Source organism: Bidens hawaiensis, unplaced genomic scaffold (genome assembly GCF_021521415.1).
Source record: "Bidens hawaiensis isolate Kalapana, Puna unplaced genomic scaffold, B.hawaiensis_p1.1 tig00007737_1, whole genome shotgun sequence".
NCBI classification, from domain to species: Eukaryota; Viridiplantae; Streptophyta; class Magnoliopsida; order Asterales; family Asteraceae; genus Bidens; species Bidens hawaiensis.
The window spans coordinates 284464-302895 of record NW_027491536.1 but is presented as its reverse complement, the minus strand read 5'-3'; the positions used below and the strand labels follow the sequence as shown (position 1 = coordinate 302895).

Here is an 18432-nt window from a genome sequence, read left to right as displayed (position 1 = left end):
TCGGACATGGTAAATATAAAAATAAGAGGAATAACGAGGAAAAAACACAAACACGAAGAAAATATGAACCTTGATAGCATTTCTGCATCCAAATTTGGACGATTGCAACTTTAGATAGAAGATTTGGCGACTATTTTAACAGTGATTAATTTTATGGTAAATGTTATTCAACATGGTAAATGTTATTCACATAATTATGTGTACATATAGATTAATTTTATGTAATACAAATAATAAGTTAAGTACCACCTTATCATTATTAGGTTAGCCTCCTCGTTTATTTTTCTTTGTTTTCGTTTCGACTATGATTAGTATACTATTGTTTGTTCCTTTACTTCAACACGGACACACTGAACATGTGTTTACTTACACGAACGATAGATAGTTAGTACTACTAATTAATAACACCTATCACGATTGTAGAGTTTACCCACTTTCAGACCCGATTCATCATGTTCAAACCCGAACATTGTTCACATTTCAACAACAAGCTTTTGCTGTTGAAATGTATATACACAAGTAAGACTATCATATCATTATAGTCCCTATAAAATATTTCTCTACACGTACACTTTATACTCGTATATTCATATACTTATAATTAATATAAAATTACCGACTTATGCATCGTGGTCTGTCTAACATGTTTTCTATAGTTGCAATTTCACATTGACCCGAGAAAAGGGGAAACGACACCACACCATTGAGTTACATCAATTAGCGATAGCGATAGCCACACGAGAATTTGCTTCAACAATATACGAGTGTTGTTAAAAAAGAAAAAAAAAACATTAAAACGAGAGTGTAAGTATAAACCTTTAATAAAACTTTAAGGTTGAAAATATAAATATTTTGTTCTTTCATCACAAACGTGTTGCTAATCATATGATTATTTTATTCTTTTAAATATTTCATTATTTTAATATGTTACAACAACGTATAGACAATTCCTTACACAACGAAAATAATACATGATACATTTCGTAAGAGATAACATATAAGCATCAAAGGTTAGCCAACAATACAAATTTCTCAAAATAATTATTTTATTTATTTATTAAAATAAAAATTCAGTAATCTACTCAATTTTATTACACATCAATGAATATCAATATCTAGATTATCTTCTATTAAATATTAAAAAAGAGGTACTGTTTAAGATACAAAAGACTAATGGATAAAAAGCTGCGGCACTAGCTTAATTTGGATTTAATACGACCGGAAAATGCCTTATACTTCTGAAGCATTTTCACATCAACACGACCCTTAATAAACGGCGGAATAAACAACAAAACACCTGTGACCACGACAAACCCCACCGTCAACACCGTCGCCACAACCTTCGGGGCCCGCCACCGTCCACCATTAACCCTCTTCACAACCTTCTCCACCACCACACACAATCCATGAATCATAAAAAACAACGTCATCTGCCACGTGGGCCCCGCACGTGACAACTGATAAACAAAAAGCTCATGCATTAACCCGAAACAAGAAATGACGATAATACCCCCACGAGTGGGGCCCACTTATAGTTACAAAATAATAACACAACAGGTTTGTATATAGTGTAACGCAATGTATTTGTTACCAACATGTTCCACCTAGCCCAAAAGTTTTGTAAAGATGTAGCAAGGTATGGATGATCGGATGATGGCTCGAGTTCGAGTCCCGTTAACACGAATAAAAGAGCGTTGGACACCGCGGCCACAACTTCGATTAATAAAAATAATATCCATCCATATATAAATGATGTGATCCTTAAATGAACTATATCACCATAGGTTAATAATATCTTTACAAGGATGGCTAGAACCAATATTTGGCAAACTAATTGAAATCGCAATCGCTTAGGGGACGAAACGCTTACAACTCCGGTTTTGATTGGTAAGGAAGTGTAGGTGATGAATTGGATGAGTGAAATGGAAGGGTGGAATGGAGAGTGGTCAAGGTCGAAGGCGAAGCGAATGAGTTTGAAGTTTGTGAGCCATGTGGTGAAGGCGAAGGTGACCGCGGTTGGGAAGGTGGTGGCGAAGCGGAGGGGTAAAATGGTAAATAAGTAGAGTATGGGGATTATTGAGATGAATCTGTAAATGCCTTTAGGGATTTTTGATGATATGTAGTAGCAATAGGATAATGATAGTGTTATTGATGATATGTAGATGATGAAGTTGTTAGTTGCCATTGCATGCAATTGAAATGGTTAGTTTGTTATGTTTGATTTGATTATTGGGAATTGGCTATGAAAGAATTGCAATGGGATGGTTAACAAGTTATATAATGTATTGTCCATTTTATATATGTGTTTCAAAAACATTACCTAAAATTCCTTTTATTTGAGCGTATGATACATCTATGGTTATCTACTTATCTTGGTATAGCTAATCATCTAAAATGATGATAGAAAAATTTAAGATTGGTTTTCTAACACTATTGTTATATAACATATAAAAATAGAAAATACACACTAAATTTGTGGTGTGTTGATAGGCTCAACCGATCTCGAAAGGTTGTTTCTGAAAGTATTATTAAGATATACCTAATAAAATCATGAAAGTTAGCGGGTTCCCATTTTAGGAGAAGCGGCAAAGTCGAAAGTCAACAGGGCACTAGAAGTATTATCGTAATATGTCACCAGCCCTTAGGTGACACCCAGAGAATGATTAGGGATCCACTAGTTGTCTAAGGGTGTCGTATTTTAAATCCCGGTTCCGTCATAGTTTTCACAGCTGAGAGAGATCCAAGATTCACAAGTAAGATTTTATACCTAGGTAGTGCTTCTCTTATCTTTGAGTTCGTCTAGGTTATCGTTGAGTTCGTCTAGGTTGTAGTTTAATTAGTTAGTTGTCAGAGTCTAGTTTAGGTGTGGCTAGTTTCCTCTAGGTTTGACACTCGGACTTCATGAGGCTTTACTACAGTCGATAGATACACTTGCCTGTCTAGTGGTCTAGCATTAGAAGAGTCTAGGTTTATAAATTTAAAACTATAGTGTTTAGGTTAGGCTAAAGTTTTATAGACCACATTTAGCACATCAATCCAACTATCTCAGACAGCTAGATCCAAGTTTATTACCTTCAACTCCACTCCACCACGTGGTAGCACAAGATACGTGGTAAGGATTTGAAGAGATACTGTTTGAAGATGCAAATAGTGAGTGTTAAGGATAAATAAATTTGGTAAGGATTGGTATCGATACCGATTTGCTACCGTCAGTACCGAATTGGTACTAAAGTTTTGAATTTTGGTATCGGTATTTCCCGAACTTTTTACATTCAATGCCGGTGCCGTTCCGGAACCGGTACCGAACCGAAGATTTTGATAATGGTATCAAAGATTTGCATTTTCGGAATCGATACCGATCTCATCCCTAGTGAGTATAGTGCTTAAAAGATTTTCTTTCCATCAACTGCATGCTTTCAAATCATATTTATATCGGGAATCTCTTCAGAGGAGACAAGTACACCCGTGAGCTTGGAATGATTGGAAATATGAAGTTCAATCTAGCTATCTCAGATGCATGATCTCATCTCGTGCTGCCACACGTGGCAACGGAGTGGTGTTAAAGGGAAAAAAGTTGGATCCAGCTACCTGAGATAGTTGGATTGATGTGCTAAATGTGGTCGGACACCTAATATGTTGGTGATCAGCAATCAAATTACAAATCTTCAATTGAATATGGAACAATAACACAATGATGATACACAAACGAATTCTTTGATTAAAATGACTTGTCTGTAATGATTGTCGATGATCGATGAAGGGGAATATAAACCCTACCACCGGCACAACGTTTCATCATAACCGTTTCAACATAATTACAATATTGATCTCCTATTCTACTTACGATAACAATTTGATTGCACAAGTGTGTTCTTTGTGCACAACATGTGCAATCAAATTCCACCAGTCGGCCGATAATAATCCCACATCAAAACATTCTTGTCACCAGCCCCACCTTTTGTCATGTTTTTTTCTCTTTGGACACCCTTCCGTTTAGTTAGTTTTTTTTCCGAATTTCAAACTGATATTTTAGAGCTACAATCAATTAATGTCAATCAATTAATGTCATTATCTAATAAATCATTTGTTTTCGGAAAACAAATCATATAATCGATAGTTTGAGTGCTGATGTGAGAGATGACGTGATGCTTATTATCGTTGTCTTTTTATCTTCTTTAGAAAAGTCTTAAGTTTTGTTCTTTAAATTCAAAGAACATTAATTATGTACTGTAACACCCCGACCGATGGCGGATTATACATCAGGGCGCTACGAATTGTTTCATTACTCGTGACACTATTTGGGTGTCAATATTTAATAAATACATTTCATTGCGCATGCGCATAACACACCATAAAGTAACATAATTCACATATCATAACTCATAATATTCAAATACATAAATTTGTCTTGTTATATTTTAAACTAGGTCCAAAGTAAAAGAAAACATCCTACGTGTCCTCGAGTTTCCAAAAGCAGCTACAGCAAACCTGAACATGTGTTAAAATAAAACGTCAACACTTGCGTGTCGGTGAGAAATCAAGTTTAATAGATATAAATAGATAATAACAAGGCACTGCGCGCAACATGTGTATAACTGGTGTTCAACATAGTGTGTAAACAGATTGTGATCAAGCCTAAATAGATCATAGCTCATAGTTCATAGCGTGCTCCAAATCGAGCAAAAACAAATAATCATTCGTGTATGTGCAAACAAACCAAAAAAAAATCGTAACAATAGGTCTCCCGTGTTCATCTAATAGATCCATGAAAACTTCGGAATAGGCCGATCAAAGCGGTTAATGATCAACACATACAAATATACAACACTAGTAAACGTCCATAACACACGGGTTTTGCGCTCATAATTTCATAAACAAGTTTAAGACTCAAGTTGTACGAACACATGAACATCCCAAAACGTTAAAAATAAAAGGGGATTAGGTACGAGATTACTCACCTGTAAAAGGTGCGTTGAAAGATAATGCAAGAACCAACTTTTAAACAAGCGAAAGTTAACCTATAAATAAGAGGTCATTGGTTTAACGATTGGTTTTTATGTCTTGAATATATGTAAGTCACTTAAACAAATTATCTAAAAAAAAATATATATATTTATTTACCGAGATTTCTGGGCAGAAAAGAAGAGAAGACGGATTGCAAAGAGGGGAGTTGGAGGCGTCGCTGAGGATCTTCGGCTGAGAGTAAAGGAGAAAGATTTTGGGGAGTGTTTAAGTGTTTGAGTGTAGTGCTTAATTATCCAAGAAATTAGTTTTATTTATAGGAAAACCCTAGGGAACACATCCCTTGAATTGGGGAAAAAGATCTTATCAAATCAAAGCAAAAGATATCAAAAGCAAGAGATATGGTGGCAGCTGCAGGGGATGGGGAAGGCTGACAGGTTACTGTTCATAGCATGGGAGGGGTCAGTCAAAGTACTGTTCAAGACATGGAAAAGAAGATTTTAAAAGATTATGCCAGTTACTTTTTCTAACAACCAAGAGGGTTGGTAAGCAAGCTGCGCCGAAAGTGACTTTTCGGACAGATGTCAGATCTGGCCTACTGTGCCCATACCTTGGCAGGTATAGCACAGAAGATAAGATATTTCAAAAGCATACAGGCTGGCTTAAACTGGAGAAAAGACTTAAGTGTCTAGCGCGAGAAGGCTTAAGTGCGCGAGGGCGAAGGCAGACAGAAAAATCCTTCGCGCGCCGCGGGAAGAACTTCAATCCTTAGCGCGCCGCGGGAAGAACTACAATCCTTAGCGCGCCGCGGGAAGAACTACAATTCTTAGCGCGCCGCGGGAACAGTTCGCCTCGCGAATCGCAGGAACGGCTGGTCTTCACGCAGGCTTCCTTGTAAGGAGTCTGACGCGTGGAGCTGCGCAGACATCCTTAGGCGGGAAGAACCAAAGGACAAGAAAAGAGTTAAGAGAAAAGAGGTTCAAGGCTTAAGGGTTAAACAGAGGGGCGGGACGGCGACAAGAGAGAAGAAGGGGCGGGACGGCGACAAGAGAGAAGAAGGGGCGGGACGGCGGAAAGGAATTATTATTAGTAATATATATAAAGATTATAATAAATTTTTAAATCTTAAAAACGGATCCGAAAACGGGTACCTGGGTCGGGTCGGATTTGGGCAGTTGTCACAGTCTCCCCTACTTTAAGAAATTTCGTCCCGAAATTTATCTCGAAGTAGGATGCGCAGAGAAAAGGTGCGGGTATTTGATCTTCATTTGATCTTCCCTTTCCCAAGTGAACTCGGCTCCGCGCTTGGACTCCCAGCGAACCTTGACAATAGGGATGCGACTGCGCTTGGTTTGCTTCACCTCGCGATCCATAATCTCAACAGGCTTCTTAACGAAATGCATAGACTCATCAACTTGAACTTCATCAAGTGGTATGTGGAGGTTCTCGTCAGCTAAACATTTCTTGAGATTGGATACATGGAACGTTGGATGCACATTGCTGAGCGCGGGCGGCAGGTCCAGTTTGTAGGCAACCTTTCCCACTCTCGCAAGAATCTTGAACGGACCAACATAACGAGGTGCAAGCTTACCTTTCTTCCCAAAGCGGACAACACCCTTCCAGGGCGACACTTTGAGGAGAACAAGATCACCAACTAGAAATTCGAGAGGCTTCCGCCTGCGATCTGCGTAACTCTTCTGTCGGCTTCTGGCAGTCAGCAGATGATCACGGATCTTGGCGATTTTATCGGTTGCCTCTTGAACTAGTTCGGGTCCTGTGATTTGAACTTCACCCACTTCGTTCCAACAAATCGGTGAGCGGCACTTTCGAACGTAAAGTGCTTCAAATGGGGCCATACCGATGCTGGAATGATAGCTGTTATTATAAGAGAACTCGATCAGAGGTAGGTGTGAATCCCAATTACCTCCAAAATCAAGAACACAAGATCGAAGCATATCCTCAAGGGTTTGGATGGTTCACTCAGACTGTCCGTCAGTCTGAGGATGATATGCAGTACTCATGTCCAAACGAGTTCCTAACGCAGATTGGAGAGATTTCCAAAAGCGAGATATAAAACGGCCATCGCGATCGGATATGATGCTCAAGGGAGTACCATGACGGCAGACAATTTCTTTGACATATAGATGCGCAAGTTGTTCAACACGGTAGGTTTCACGAATGGGCAGAAAGTGGGCAGACTTGGTCAATCGATCCACTATTACCCAAATGCTATCATGTTTGCTTGCGGTCGAGGGTAACTTGGTGATAAAGTCCATTGCTATACTTTCCCATTTCCACGTAGGAATTTCTGGTTGTTCGAGCAAACCAGATGGGCGTTGATGTTCAGCTTTTACCTTAGAACAAGTTAGGCATTTAGCTACGAACACAGCAATATCCTTTTTCATACCGGGCCACCAATAAGTAAGGCGCAAATCTTTGTACATTTTGTCAGCGCCAGGATGAATGGAATATCGAGTTTTGTGCGCTTCACTCAGTATGTCAGTGCGAAGAATCTCATCATTGGGAATCCAGATGCGATTGAGATAACAGAGAGTTCCATTCAGGTTAGGGACTAGATGCGCTTCCGCACCACACGCTAACTCGGCGCGTAGGTTGCCTTTGCTGATCGATGCGCGCTGCGCGTCGCGAATGCGCGATTCAAGATTGCTTTGGATCGGCGCGAAGTGAAGCTGCGTGCGCGGCAAAATACAGTTGAGTTGACTGGGTTTGCGGCTGAGCGCATCGGCTACCACATTAGCCTTTCCAGGGTGATATCGGATCTCACAATCGTAATCGCTGATGATTTCGTTCCATCGGCGTTGTCTCATGTTAAGTTCCTTTTGATCAAAAATGTGCTGAAGGCTTTTATGGTCGGTGTAAATGATGCACTTAGTACCATAGAGGTAGTGTCTCCAGATTTTTAAGGCAAATACAACTGCACCAAGTTCGAGGTCGTGAGTCGTATAATTCTTTTCATGAATTTTGAGTTGCTTTGACGCGTAAGCGATAACCTTGCCTCGTTGCATAAGTACACAACCGAGACCTTGGTTGGAGGCATCACAATAAACGACAAGGTCGTCAGTACCCTCTGGTAACGTTAGAACAGGAGCTTCGCACAACTTTCGCTTGAGCGTTTGAAAGGCTTCTTCTTGCTTCGAGCTCCAAATATACGGTTTGCCTTTGCGCGTTAATGCTGTTAAAGGCAAGGCGATTTTTGAGAAGTTCGAAATGAATCGCCGGTAGTAACCAGCTAAGCCCAAAAAGGAACGGATTTCGGTAGGAGTGGTCGGTGTAATCCAGTTCTTGATTGCTTCAATTTTGGATGGGTCGACATGAATACCCATCTTGTTTACAACATGACCAAGAAACTGTACTTCGTTAGACCAAAACTCACACTTGGAGAGTTTGGCATGGAGTTGTTCAGTTCGAAGCTTTTGCAACACCAACAGAAGGTGTTGTTCATGCTCGGCCTTGGTTTTGGAATATACCAGAACGTCATCGATAAACACGATCACGAATTGGTCCAAGAAAGGCCTACACACCCGGTTCATTAGATCCATGAAGACAGCGGGTGCGTTGGTTAAACCGAAGGGCATGACCAAGAATTCAAAATGACCGTAGCGGGTTCGAAAGGCAGTTTTGGGAATATCTTCTTCACGGATACGCAACTGGTGATAGCCAGAACGGAGATCAATTTTGGAGAAACAAGAGGCACCTTGGAGTTGGTCAAAGAGGTCGTCAATACGCGGTAAGGGGTACCGGTTCTTAATGGTGAGCTTGTTCAGCTCGCGGTAATCGATACACATGCGAAACGAACCATCTTTCTTTTTAACGAACAAAACCGGAGCACCCCACGGCGAGGAGCTAGGGCGAATGAATCCTTTATCGGTCAACTCTTGAAGTTGACTTGCTAATTCTTGCATTTCAGCGGGTGCAAGTCGATAAGGAGATTTGGCTACGGGGGATGCACCAGGAACAAGATCAACACGAAACTCGACTTCCCGAGCGGGAGGTAAACCAGAAAGATCTTCGGGAAAGACTTCAGGAAAGTCACGCACGATGGGGATTTCATGAAGTTTCTTCTTTCCTTCATCGGGTTTGACCACATGAGCTAAGAACGCGACACATTTCTTTCGTAAAAGTCTTCGGGCTTCAGTGCATGACATAAGTTTAAGACCGTTAGATGGTTTCTCGCCGTAGATATGAAGATCTTGACCATTTTCCCGAGGAATGCGAATCAATTTCTTGGCGCAGATTACTTCGGCGCGATTTTGCGAGAGCCAGTCCATACCAATAATAACATCAAAACTTCCAAGAGGCATGGGAATGAGGTCGATTAGAAAATCGTGTTCATTAAGGTTAAGCGTGCAATCTTTGATCACGGAGTTTATTATAATTGTTTCACCGTTAGCCATTTCAACTGTAAAGTTTCCGTTTAAGTTTATTCGCGGTCGCGCAAGTTTTTGTTCAAATGCGCGAGAAATAAAACTCCTATCGGCGCCAGTATCAAAAAGTATAGATGCATATTGTCCGTTAAGTAAAAATGTACCATTAACCACGTCATTATTCGCTTGCGCTTGGTGCGCGGTTATATTAAAAGCTCGTCCGCGCGCCACTTGGTTTGAAATTTGGTTAACCGGATTAGCTTGCGTAATTTGTACTTGCAGTCTCGGGCACGCGTTCCGGAAATGACTGGGGTCACCGCAGTTATAGCACGACCTGGGTCGTGGATTATGGTATGTTGATTGTAGGTTTTGCGGGTAGGTTGGGGGTGTTTGCGCGATTGGGTTGGCGGGAAGGACTCTACAGTACTCAGCAGTGTGACCAATACGGCCACATCGGTTGCATTGTCAACACGGGGCTTGAGTTGGGTGATGAAGTTTACAGGTTGGGCAAAAGGGTTGGTTTCCTGTGTAAGGTTTCTTAGTTGACGGGGCAGGGAGCGCGGAATTGGTTAAGGCATAGTTATGGACTACAGGGGGTGTTGGGTAGGTTGACAGTGGGTTAGGAGCGTGTACTGGAGGTTGGTAGGCGGGTTGCTGGACAATGAGCGGGTTGGTAAGCGCGTAGGCTTGATGGTTGGGTTTGTGCCTGCGTTTGAGGTTGTTACGGTTTGAGGGTTCTGGCTTGGTTTCTGTTGGTTCTGGGACAGTCTTGGTGAGTTTGGTCTTCTCGGCTCCCCGCAGGAACAGGGTTCCTGCCCTGACATGGTTGTCGCTGAGCACAGCGGCCAACTCGATGGCGTCAGAGAGGGTTACTGGGTTCCTGGCCCATACAGAATCTTGAATTTCCATGGGGAGACCCCCAAGAAACTTTTCGATGGCGCGGCGGGAAGGGGTAACTAGGTGCGGGACAAGCAAACTTAGTTCGTGAAAACGCGTAGCGTACTCGCGCGCTTCGCCACTGTACTGTTTCAAGTTCCAAAATTCCTCCTCAAGGCGCTTTACTTCGTTGGGAGGGCAGAATTCTCGAGTCAAAAGATCCTTGAATTCTTCCCAGAGCATGCTAGAAGCAGCCTCAGCGCCACGCGCGTGAGCTACTCCGTTCCACCATGTAAGCGCCCTTGATTCCAGGACACTTGAGGCGTATAAGGTGCGTCGGTCTGGAGGGCAATGGGTATGGAGGAAGGTGTTCTCAATTTTCTCGAGCCATTGGAGCATTACGGTGGCTCCTTCGAGCCCTGTGAATTTCGGAGGGTTACCCGCATTAAAGGACTTAATATTGTATCCGGAGGGGTTGGTATTATTTTGATTTAAGGCTTGGGCTATTGCGGCGGCCATTTCCTGGGAACGACGCTGCATACGTCTGCGCGAGGCTTCTCTCCTCTGATGACGGCGAGCTGATAGCGGAGGCATTCTATAAAAGTTTTAGTTTTTGTTAATATCTTGGTATGGGAAATCGTTTTAGCGCAAAGTACATCATTGTAAAGCTTGTTTCGCGGAGTTAAATGCTATCTAATTTTGAAGTAAAATATGAATTTAAAGGCAAACTTAATACAAGTAATGAATTCGAATTGAAAATCGACAATTCATGCATCACCATGACTTTTCAAATCTTCAATTTAAAATATACGAGTAAATGAGTATTGGAGGTTGACAATTCATGTATCACCATGACTTTTCAAATCTCCAATTTTAAAATATACGAGTAAATGAATATTGGAGGTTGACAATTCATGTATCACCATGACTTTTCAAATCTCCAATTTTAGAACATAAAGTTAATGGGGATTGAAAATCAACTATTCATGTATCACCATGACTTTTCGGATTTTCAATGTTAAGTCCCAACAACAAACGAATATGTAAGTAAAGAAACGAATTGAAATTTAACAATAAAAATCGAAAGATCGCGGATAAAACATGAAATCATGTGCTGCGTATGCGCAAGCATATTTTATAAATATCGAGTAATTAACAATTTAGCGCGCAATCATGAGATTTTTCTCATGCGCGAGAAGGGACTCTTAGGTATACTAGGTCGTTACGTCTAACCACCTAATCCTAAAGTCAAGGAGCTCTGATACCAATCTGTAACACCCCGACCGATGGCGGATTATACATCGGGGCGCTACGAATTGTTTCATTACTCGTGACACTATTTGGATGTCAATATTTAATAAATACATTTCATTGCGCATGCGCATAACACACCATAAAGTAACATAATTCACATATCATAACTCATAATATTCAAATACATAAATTTGTCTTGTTATATTTTAAACTAGGTCCAAAGTAAAAGAAAACATCCTACGTGTCCTCGAGTTTCCAAAAGCAGCTACAGCAAACCTGAACATGTGTTAAAATAAAACGTCAACACTTGCGTGTCGGTGAGAAATCAAGTTTAATAGATATAAATAGATAATAACAAGGCACAGCGCGCAACATGTGTATAACTGGTGTTCAACATAGTGTGTAAACAGATTGTGATCAAGCCTAAATAGATCATAGCTCATAGTTCATAGCGTGCTCCAAATCGAGCAAAAACAAATAATCATTCGTGTATGTGCAAACAAACCAAAAAAAAATCGTAACAATAGGTCTCCCGTGTTCATCTAATGGATCCATGAAAACTTCGGAATAGGCCGATCAAAGCGGTTAATGATCAACACATACAAATATACAACACTAGTAAACGTCCATAACACACGGGTTTTGCGCTCATAATTTCATAAACAAGTTTAAGACTCAAGTTGTACGAACACATGAACATCCCAAAACGTTAAAAATAAAAGGGGATTAGGTACGAGATTACTCACCTGTAAAAGGTGCGTTGAAAGATAATGCAAGAACCAACTTTTAAACAAGCGAAAGTTAACCTATAAATAAGAGGTCATTGGTTTAACGATTGGTTTTTATGTCTTGAATATATGTAAGTCACTTAAACAAATTATCTAAAAAAATATATATATATTTATTTACCGAGATTTCTGGCAGAAAAGAAGAGAAGACGGATTGCAAAGAGGGGAGTTGGAGGCGTCGCTGAGGATCTTCGGCTGAGAGTAAAGGAGAAAGATTTTGGGGAGTGTTTAAGTGTTTGAGTGTAGTGCTTAATTATCCAAGAAATTAGTTTTATTTATAGGAAAACCCTAGGGAACACATCCCTTGAATTGGGGAAAAAGATCTTATCAAATCAAAGCAAAAGATATCAAAAGCAAGAGATATGGTGGCAGCTGCAGGGGATGGGGAAGGCTGACAGGTTACTGTTCATAGCATGGGAGGGGTCAGTCAAAGTACTGTTCAAGACATGGAAAAGAAGATTTTAAAAGATTATGCCAGTTACTTTTTCTAACAACCAAGAGGGTTGGTAAGCAAGCTGCGCCGAAAGTGACTTTTCGGACAGATGTCAGATCTGGCCTACTGTGCCCATACCTTGGCAGGTATAGCACAGAAGATAAGATATTTCAAAAGCATACAGGCTGGCTTAAACTGGAGAAAAGACTTAAGTGTCTAGCGCGAGAAGGCTTAAGTGCGCGAGGGCGAAGGCAGACAGAAAAATCCTTCGCGCGCTGCGGGAAGAACTTCAATCCTTAGCGCGCCGCGGGAAGAACTACAATCCTTAGCGCGCCGCGGGAAGAACTACAATTCTTAGCGCGCCGCGGGAACAGTTCGCCTCGCGAATCGCAGGAACGGCTGGTCTTCACGCAGGCTTCCTTGTAAGGAGTCTGGCGCGTGGAGCTGCGCAGACATCCTTAGGCGGGAAGAACCAAAGGACAAGCAAAGAGTTAAGAGAAAAGAGGTTCAAGGCTTAAGGGTTAAACAGAGGGGCGGGACGGCGACAAGAGAGAAGAAGGGGCGGGACAGCGACAAGAGAGAAGAAGGGGCGGGACGGCGGAAAGGAATTATTATTAGTAATATATATAAAGATTATAATAAATTTTTAAATCTTAAAAACGGATCCGAAAACGGGTACCTGGGTCGGGTCGGATTTGGGCAGTTGTCACATGTACCATGTTCTTGGATATATTTCTATCCGTTTATAACTAAATATGGAAACCCGAATGACACCTCATGAGAATTCAAAACATATTAGGCTATCGGGTATCCGATAATGGTGGAAAAAAAATGGCCCTGCGTGACACAGAGTTGCAAAAAATGTAACTATGTAACTCCGCGTACCTTCTTTCCATTTCGCACGCGGCATGATGAAAATGAGTGGTGAGTGAATAGTGATCAATGGATATAAACGTATTTGAGTAAAATGATTAATCATGTTGGAATAAACTCTTGAATTCTATTAAACAAAAAAATAACTCGGAACTTGATTAAAACCCTTATCATGAATTGATAAATATAGATAAACATATATTCGTTTAGACTAATACAATAAAAACAATTAAGATAATAAACCAAGCTTGATAATTATCTATAACCCTTCGGTTAACTTTACTTGCACTCCAAGACTCCATCCTTGTACCGCAAGCCACATATATAATTAAAAGACGGTTCGGTAGTACGTTGACTTCAACAGATCTACCATTCTCTCTCTCTCTCTCTCTCTCTCTCTCTCTCTTACAATTATAAAAATATAAAAAAAAGAGGAATGGAGAATGATGGGTAGGCTGAGTGGTGGGGGTGAATGATAAAGGAAACGTTGACGTGACGAATGGTGCAAAATAGTGAGTGGAATGCGTACCACATAGCCATGAAACGAGGTTCTATCTCGTTAGGCTAATTGATTTTAAATCAAATTATTTTTCATTAAAAACAACCAAACGATTTATAACGAAGTGGCAGGTAAGCGGGCAACAAGCTACGCCGCAACTCCCTTTTAGATAGCAAACCCAATCCTACTAAACGCAGAGTTTCGGTTCTTATGGGCCGATAAGTTACTATCCCCAATTTCTGAACTCTATTCAAAAGGTCCACGACTGGTTGATGAATGATCGGTTTATTTTAGGTATTGGTATTTACATATTAATTATTTATGAGATGCATGAAAATCTTTATTGTAATTATGTCACATTAAGTTGTGTTGGTATTTGATAGGATACGGAAAATGAGTTTAAACAAATACTTAATCATCATGAGAAGAAAAGCTTATCTACAATAATCATCAAATGGTTTTCACGTGTTTATGAACAATTAAGTGAATTGATGGTCCAATTAATAGTAATGGTGTTCAATTATTATTTTGTTTCTTAGGAAGTTGGCATACATAACATCACAATCAAAATTAGAGGGACTGGTTAATTTTTTGTTGTTGAGCTACCAACACTAGATGATATATCGTTCCAAAAGATGGTTTGCTGGGGGGCCTATACAACAACAATCATACCCAACATATTCCACGTATAGTTAAAGCTATCTTGTACGGTTCAGGAAAGGTGAGATATAGACAGACCTTACCTCTATCCCTGGATAGAGATGTTGCTTCCGGTGAGACACTTACTAAAAAAAGATAAAATGATATAAAAATGAAAGAAAATAGTAGTATAGAAATACCTTGCTGGTGGGCCTATAAGATCACAAAAACATGAGAACTTTAGCTAAGTAACTTGTAATGAAAAATATGATAGTGAGGGTATTTAATTTCTTTGTTATTATGTTTGGTTAATTTTCTTATGATAGATAGGGTTTAGTTAGTGTATTAAACTGCTTTTTTGCCATTAGTTTAACGTGTATTGTTTGTAATTACTGGCATTGTTTTGGTTATAAACGTTTTATGCGTTATTTTGAGTTTCAAACAGCTAGCATCAAAGTCAGATTTTTCTAGATTCGTCTTGTTGGATTCTAATTTGAGATAAACGGCTTGATAGTGTCTCAACTTGTTTTCGTTTAAACTTCTAGGTGAACATCGCGAATGCTTAGTTATATTTATGTTACTTGGTAAATCAATCTAGGTTATACTTCTAGCTTCCAAACTTGAAACTTAGGGTGTTAATCTTTTAATGGGTTTTAAAGCTTTAAAGACAATAAATTATGTTTAAAACAAGGTTGCAAAAGTCGTTAGGTGGACCATAAACGGCTGACTGGGGAGTTGAGTGTACTCAAAGAGTACTCGTGTCATGTCGTGTCGTGTGAACAAGCCCGTGTAATAAATTGAAAACCCTAGGTATACCCGATTAAGTAATAAAGAATTATGAAGTTATGGTCCCCATATATGCAAATCAATAAGAAGAATATGGTGGCCTAAGATCTGACTAATCTAATGGAAAGGGTTGCAGATATACTAAGAAATTAAATATGTTCAACCTACCAAAGATAAGTGTGACACTGATTGTCAGCCACAAAATTCACCTTTGAATAATTTGATTGAAAAAGGTAAAAAAAAAAAAAACTATCAACAATATCCTTTAATCTCTCAATTACATAATATAAACCCACTCTTATTGTTCTTTCCAATCTTTGTCTAACTTATCCTTTTAGTTAATATGATTGTTACATTTTTTAATAACAGAATTTCCATCTCTTTACGTGACACTTGAAAAGATTAATTTGAACCCATAAAAGACATCATATCACTAAACCAATAGTTCATATATAGTTAATATAATTGTCATTAAGAGAACTATTTACACACAATAAATAAAAAAAGTTCTCGCGATTATTAGTTACTACATGACATTCTGATCGATCACAATATTACACTACTATTATTTGACCGACTAGCTAGATATTTTCAACTGAATCGAAGATTCGTTTATGATCTTGGCATCCAAACCGTTCCTTATTGTTTGATTGGTGACTCGACCGTACCATTTCTTGACGTTTCACCTACGATTATTTAAACGACCGCACGCAATATTGCTTCAAGAACAAACAAAGCTACCGATACAATAACTAGACGTGACAAGGCAAAGCCACATGACTTGAGGGATTGTATGATTGTATCCCTCCTTGACAAATATTAACAAAAATTAACAATTGATCATCTAAACTGAAAAGTAACAAAATTCGAAAACCACAAAGATTCGAGGTTGAGGTGTGCGTTGTGCAGTTCGGTGTGATTTTTAGATAAAACCAAAACTTCGGGTTTTGGAGTTTTTGAAACTGTTCGGTTTCGGTTTTTTGGTTTTCGTTTAAGTTTTTACGGTTTTTGCCATTTGAGCTTGAATATTTTAGGCTGAAAAAAAAAGTAAGCAAAAAATAATGAATTTAGGTATAAATAATTTTGTTAATTGTAAAATAATAGACTATTATACATTTATTAAAAAATATTTGAGTTAAATATTCATTAAATACTTATAAATTACTTAATATAAAATATAAAAAAGTAAAAATTTAGGAACTCGGTTCGGTTCAGATTTTCGGTTTTTTTTTACACGCAAAACCAAAACTGAACCGTTAGTATGGTTTTTTCAAAAACATAAAACCAAACCGTCGGTTTTTATTTTGGTTCAGTTTTTTCGGTTTTTTGCACACCCCTAATTCAAGGTAGAAAAAATGAATTAAAATCGTTACTATGATCAAACACGGTACGAACACCGTAGTTTACTCAACTTATTGTACTCAACAAACATGATACAAAAACTAGATGCAGTTACTGAAACATTAAAGACCCATAACATTTCTTTCTAGCTTTTAATTAATATGATTATTACTAAGAGGGTAATTAATATTACACATAAAACATAAACTTGATCACATTTTCGATCACTCGATTATCCAGACTCGAATAATCTTAACAAGACGAACGATTCGTTTATAATCTTCACATCCAAACCGTGTTTAATTGGTTCTGCGAAGAACAACCGGGCACCAGTCACAAGCAAGAACGTCGCCCCAAGCAGCCACGCCACCATTCTATGTAACCGAAACCTGCCATTAACCGCCTTCTTGACCGCCACCTCAGCAGCCACACACACCCCATGCAGTACAAAAACCACGTCACCTCCCACGTCGGCTTAATACGCATCAAATAGAAAAACATCAGCTCGTGCATTATTCCCGACACGACAAAAGTCATAATAATCGCCAATTGCTGGCTCCAAAAGGTACCAAAAGCTCGGTTTGAGATAACCCGAACTGGGTTATACACAGTATCCCTGAGGATACCGGAGGCCACAAGGTTCCACTTGTGGCCCCAGAAATCCTGGAGAGATGATGCCAGAAAAGGTTCATTGAACTGCGGTTCAATTTCAAATCCGAATCCTAGAATAACGTTTGCTAATAACGCAGTGATGGCAAAACCTAACTCGAAACCAATGTGCATGTGTGTAAAGTAGAGAACTGTGATAACCGTCCAGTGTAGGTTATCTTTGTATGGATAAACATATATGATCACCACCGTGAGAATCATAGCTTTCAGCATCAACGTAATCCAGTTATGGGATGAAACTGTATTCGTGATGCTGTTCTGCTTCCGATCAATCTGTTTAGGATTGATCGGAAGCAGGGCAATGCAGATGAAAGTGAGGAGTGGTAACCGTGGTTTGGAAGATAAAGGGCCATGGTAGAAGGCGAAGAGTAAGAGTTTGAAGTTACCGAGCCATACGAGGAAGAAGAACGCAGGGAAGGCGAAATGGACGGTGGAGATTAGGAATGGGAGGATGGAGAAGATGGTGATGATGGGGAGAAGAGCGAGTAACCTCGGGACGCCATGCGGGATCCGAGATGGAATGAAGTAGCAGTACAAGATGGAGGAGATGGCAATGAACCATAAGTTGATGAAGGTTTTGAGTTCTTTGTTGTCTTCCATTTGTTAACTTGGTGGAAAGTATTCATGCATGTAGTCCTCTTAAATGGGATTTTAATTAAGGCTATAAGGGCGCCCGTAGTGGGGCGACAAAATAAGGAAAAAAAGGGGTGATTTTTTTTTTGAACGCCGTTCCCCAACGACAAGGGGCAAAATGTGTGGGGGCGATGATTTCTTGTCGCCTATTTGTGTGTTTATGTTTATTATATTATTATATATGTGATATATATATATGGCTACAACATCATTACATATCTGAAACAAAAACCACTCTTTATTAACTGAGCGTCACATGACTTAAATCGTCCCGTGTTGTAGCCCCTTCACATA

At 39.6% G+C, this 18432-nt stretch overlaps 2 pseudogenes; both read right to left on the bottom strand.

Moving 5' to 3' along the window:
- Window positions 1–1193: 1193 nt before the first annotated feature.
- Window positions 1194–2291, bottom strand: LOC143635847 (putative long-chain-alcohol O-fatty-acyltransferase 5; annotated as a pseudogene).
- A 14777-nt stretch (window positions 2292–17068) lies between these two features.
- On the bottom strand, window positions 17069–18166 carry LOC143635817 (long-chain-alcohol O-fatty-acyltransferase pseudogene; annotated as a pseudogene).
- Between the last annotated feature and the right edge of the window lie 266 nt (window positions 18167–18432).